The following is a 5,518-nucleotide window of genomic DNA, read 5'->3' as shown; positions in this document are numbered from 1 at the left end:
CGGAGTGGCCGACGCCTAAATAGGGGCCGGAAAGGCGGTGGCCGCCGTGCGCATGCGTAGTTGTCCCCAAGGGGAAGGGGCGCATGCGCAGTGTCCCTCGTAACGGCCATGTTGGGAGTGGCGGCCCGGCTGCGCCGCCATGTTGGGAGTGGTGTGGGGTGTTCTTGTGTGGCGGGCCCCGATATGGCACCACCTTTCTCTCAGGGCAGGCCTGGCTTCCCAAGCCCGCCATCCCCGCTACTCCAACCCCAATGTCAGCGGCGTCCCCACGGGACACGGGGTCCTGGGGGGGGGGTGTCCAAAGCCACCCTACTTCCCCCCTGCCAAGCTGTGCGGGCAGCCAGGCCCAGAGCCGCTCTGCCACACACCTGGGGGGAGAATCAAGGCCTGGAGGAAGATTGCAGGGGTTTGGGCCAGGGAAATGAAATGATAGAAATTTGAATATGAATTATGGAAATGTAGGCGTTTGCAGGAGTGCAGGTTACTCTACCCCAGTCCTGCATCCATTTTCCAGAAAGCCTGCCACCACAGGGACGCTGCCATCTTCTCCCTTCTGTGTGGGGATGGCTGGGTTTATCGCACACTGGGGCAGTTACAGGGCTCTGCATCCTCATAAACCACGTCCAGCCTGGAGCAGCCTGTGTTTATCACACACTGGGGCAGTTTTGGGGCTCTGCATCCCCATAAACCAAGTCCAGCCCGGAGCAGGGAGCTGGTTTTATCAGTAGAGACAGTCCCAGCCTCCCGCCGTCTCGTGCTGCTCTGAGGCAAGGCTCCTGCCACGTGAAGGGACGAGCCCGTTCCCATCCATCTTCCCCTTGTCAACCACCGCAGGCTCTGGAAACGAGCTGAAACAGCCCAAAAGGGCCTCTTTTGTTCGACAACTTCAGCGCGTTTCATAACCCACCTTATCACGCTGCAAACAGCTGTGCCCAGGCTCTGGCTGCTGTGAGGGGCAATGCACGGCCAAGGCACTGTGTTTTCTGTGTGTGACATTGGCTTGCCCATGTTCTATGGGGACACCTGCTAAAAAGGAACTTGTCCTATGCGTATAAGAGAGAAGATCCCTGTTCAGGGTCAGCACCCAGCGCCTCTTGTACTTTTCCACACTGGGCAGGTGTGATTGGGAAGGGTTTTTCCCCCTGTACACCAGAGCCATCTCTTTTTTTTTATAGCAATCTGTGCTCTTTCTGCTAACACTCATCCCCTCATTCAAAGGGCAGCCAGAGCCAAAAGTAAAACTCCCCTCGCTGAGCGCGGGGAACAATTGTGTGCGCTCCCCTGAATAGTGCTATATATCTCCTGAAAAAAACAGCAAAAATGGTCCGTCACCCCCTCATGGGGTGGCTGAGCCCTCAGAGAGAAGAGGGGGAGCCAGGATGGAGGCACCCAGCCCACGTCCCAGCTGCCAGGTGGAATGGTAAAGAGTGTATAAATGTCCAGGAAGTCAGTCTGCCAGTAAATTGTGTAAAAACTGCCGGAGTGTGTGCAAACATGAGGTGCAATGCCACATCCAAGGGGAGGCAGCAGAAAAAAACTGGCTTGCTGGTCAAATGCAAAGCATCAAAGCAGCAGGGGTTATTTCTAGTAAAATGAAAAAGAAAAGGTAGAAACACTACAGTCTGAACATGTGTTAAAATACAGTGCAAAAGCCCACAAGGCACAGCTGGGATCTTTAGGATGTAAACACGCACCCACAACTCATTGCTGGCTGTTTCTCCAGCAGCGGGTGCAGCCGGCAGAATGGCAGCTCTGAGACAATCCCAGTCCCGCCGCCTTCCCGCCGGAGCGCCGCGGCCGCGCCATTCTTCCCGCCCTGCCAACCGCCAGCCGCAGGGCCCCCGGCAGGAATCGCTCTCTGCAGTGGATGAAAGGAGGACGTGGTGACTCAGCAGCGGCCGTGGAGGAATGCTGAGTCGCCCTTTGCTTCCCTCTCCATGAGCGGGAACAGGGAGAAAAAGGGGCTCTTCCCTTCTCCCCTTCTTCCCTTCTCCCAGAGAAGGGATTTTCATCCAGGTGGATGCGCTCACTATCAGCGTGGGCACAGAAGGTGGAAAACGCAGCCAACACGGCTGAATGAGGGTTGCATCCTCAGTGCAATGTTCAGCTGGGGCTTCGGTGCACTAATGAGGGAGCTAATGAGTCCCTTTGGCAGCATTTGCTGAGCAAAGGTGGATCCAGTGCTTCGAAACCCAAGACACGGGATGAGATCGGAGCCTGACACCTTTGGGGTGTGGAGGCTGCGGGGTTCCAACAACGTCATGGCCCCGTTGTTCAGCAGCGGGAGTTTTTGCCGCCACAGGCATGAGGAAGTGGCTCCTGCTCGTGGGGACGTGACAGTCGCTTCCCCCTGAGGACGAGGTGTTCAGGGCGTTGGTCACCCAAAACGCTGCAGAAAAGAGAAATGACCTGATTTGCAGGTGGGGAAACTGAGGCAGAGAGGGGCTTTGCTTTGCCTGCTCAGGGCTTGGCTCCGAGTTACTGGAAAGACCCAGATATCCCCCAAATCCACATTTCTATTGGCTGCCTTTATGCTGGTGAATGTCATTGCACAAAATGTGTAATCTTGACAAGATTCGGATAAATTCAATTAATAGTAGCTCTCAAAGCAGGGACTTTCTGTCCCCTGCATTGTGGTTCAGTACTGCTCACCCCAGGAACAGTTCCTGCTTAAAAAATAGTCATTTTATTGCAAAAAATGAATTATGCCTGGCCTTGCTTCCCACTGGCAGGGTTAATCCCGCTCCTGCACGGAGGGGACAGTGGGGACAGGACCAGGCAGTGGCGCTCCCCGAGCCACGGGAGCTGCCTACAAGGCACGCAGCATGCGGCGGCGAGGGCGAAACAAGATTAATACAGCCAGGAGCCTCCAAAAGGGCTTTGCATTTGATGTGGGAGAGGAGAGAGATCAGAGTACGGAGGAGCCGGGATTAACATAAAATTACAAAACTTTCATTATGGGCTGAAGGGCCGTCCCGGGCTGTGTGCCCCCGTGGTGTGACCCGCTGGTGCCCTGGGCTGCGACAACGCGTGGGAACACCGTCGCCGGTGGCACTGCCCTCGCCTCTTCCCCAGATGCAGCCTATTCTGTCTCCCCTTGGGTCAGCCGGATAGAAAAGGCGATTAATCTTTAGCCAGATTAATCTTCAGAGAGAAAAACCAGGAGCTCTGAGCTGGCTGAGAAGTCCCCAACTTTCCCTTCCAGGTGGGGTTAAAAGGGGGGAGCCTTGAAAGAGGGAGTCAGGATGCACAGACAGGGCACAGGATGCAGCAGGGCACGTGCCCTGGCTGTTACTGTGGCCATGAACTTGAAGGGATGAGACAGGAACCAAATCCACCAACGGACTTTGCCTCCCTGGTAATGTCCCCAAGCCCCACTGGCTTTGCTTTGATCCTGACCTGCGTCCAGAGCATCACAATGTGCCATAGGGATGCGCAGTGCTCCCAGAAAAACGGGTCCATGTGGGACAAGGGTTGGCATTTGAGATTCTGCAGCTTCCCAGTCCTTCCCGTGCGGCACTGGGAAGGACCACACCAGCCTGGCTGCTCCAGGGAAAGGATGCGGCACAGCAGCAATTGCACTGAAACAGCACCCAAGCAATCGCCTAGCAAGGAATCCCTCAACGACCCTCTGCTCCTTGCAGGAAGGGGGTTCATGGGGATCAGCCCACAAAGGCTGGCCCCAAAAGTCCCCCCAAGCCCTCATCCATCGCAGACACAAGCTGTGCTCTCCCTCCCTCCGGCTTTATTTGCAGAGGGAATTAAGGTCCTGCTGGGAAAACCTCCCCTGTGCTCTGATAACTGCCTGCATTGCCAGCTCTAAATGGCTTTTTGTAAATGAATGACCAGGATTAACGAGGTTCCCCTCGTCACTGTTTACTTAGCACTCCGCCGGAGTGGGGGGAACAGGGCAGAGACCCCCTCCTCCAGCCAAGCCCCTTGGGACACCGAGGAGCTGGCACATACTGGGGACCAACCCAACGCATGGCCGAACCCTTCCTCTCCTCCCGGGAGCAGGAGCTGAAATTCCCAGCTGGGTTTGGGATGGGTGGGATGTGTGTGCCTGCACCCGGAGCGTTAGTCATGGGGACAGGAACTACAGGGCACTGTATTTCGTGAGCTGGGGCTGGGCTGGGGACGATAATTTTCTCTCTACGTTGCGTTGCTGGGGAAGGAAGGGGGTTGTTTGCCATGAGGGTCGGTGTCAGGCACGCATCCCCCCACGTGACAGGGACGGGGAGGCCGTGCAGGGCTGCAGCTGGCCCGTCCCCCCGGCAGGAATGTGCTTGGTGACCCCAGGGTGGGCGAGGAGCTGCTTGGCAAGGCCACAGAGCCCACCGAGGGGTGCAGGTCCAACGAGCCCAATGCAGAAGAGACCCTCCTCTGCCATCTCTCTCTGCCTGCAGTGGGGCACAGGGGTCCTGCCTTCGCCTGCTGCACTCCCGGGGGCTGGAGCCGCCGCAGCCGCCTTGCCACTGCACAGCTCCGACCTTTGGATGTTTGCACATTCCTGCCTGTTAATGTGTCTCGTAAGGAAAAACCACTGGGATGGAGCGTTACTCCCCCAGCACCTGCAATTCTGCTCTCCCCATTCCCTGAATGGGAGTTGTCACCGACCCCATGCCGGGTGGGAGCACTCACTCCCCAAAGGAGCAAACCCAAAACCCCGGCTCACACTCAGACAGCGATGCCTCTGCTGGGTGCGATGGGCATCCCACCCCTCGACACGAGTGAGCCCAAAATGCTTGGAACCCCCAGAACAAATGGCAATCGCCTCTCCCAGCTGGGCACAGGGAAAAGGGGCGCCGTTTCAGAGCGTAGACACACTTCCCTCGGCTGCCAGGCTGGCATGCTGCCCGCCAGCGTGACGCCAGGCCAAATTCTTTGCGATTTCTAGGTCAACACCCGCCGCTCGTAATGCCCCCGATCCCTCCTGCCGCCCGCGCTGGCCTCCAGCCCCACAGCCCCACACGCAGGATGGGAGCATCCCGGGGGCTCCGCATCCAATGTCCCCATGCCACCCAGCCTGGCCAGCACCATCCATAACTCCCAGCTATTTGGGGCTTATGCCCACGTTGCCCCGACTTGGGCCATTCTCCAAATACACCTGCTGGCCCTCGCGCTGCCATTAATTCCCGGCTCTGCCCGCACCAGCACCCATGGGTGGGTTGTGTCCGCAGGGTGCAGAGCCCACACCCTGCCCCTGCTTGTACCTTTTTTTGGGGGTTTAAGACCCATCCCCTGGAGTCAAACACCCAAAGAGGGTGTTTGCTTTGGGTTTCTAAAGTGAGTTTCTCACTGTCCTGATGGCAGTGGAAAAAAAAAAAAACAAACCTCAGGAGGTGGGATGGCCCTAACGCTCCAAACCTGGAAATAAATCACCTCAAAAAACCCAGCCTTTGTAAAGAAATCCCCGTGGCCCCGGTGCTTGTTTGCAGACCAGCCAAGTTTCGACCTCGGCATGACGCGGTTTCCCAAAGAAGGAGGCGGTGCTGGCGCTGCTCCGACAGCTCAGCCC

The sequence above is a fragment of the Larus michahellis genome, chromosome 14 (assembly GCF_964199755.1).
Source record: "Larus michahellis chromosome 14, bLarMic1.1, whole genome shotgun sequence".
Classification (NCBI taxonomy): Eukaryota; Metazoa; Chordata; class Aves; order Charadriiformes; family Laridae; genus Larus; species Larus michahellis.
This window is presented reverse-complemented; position numbering follows the sequence as displayed.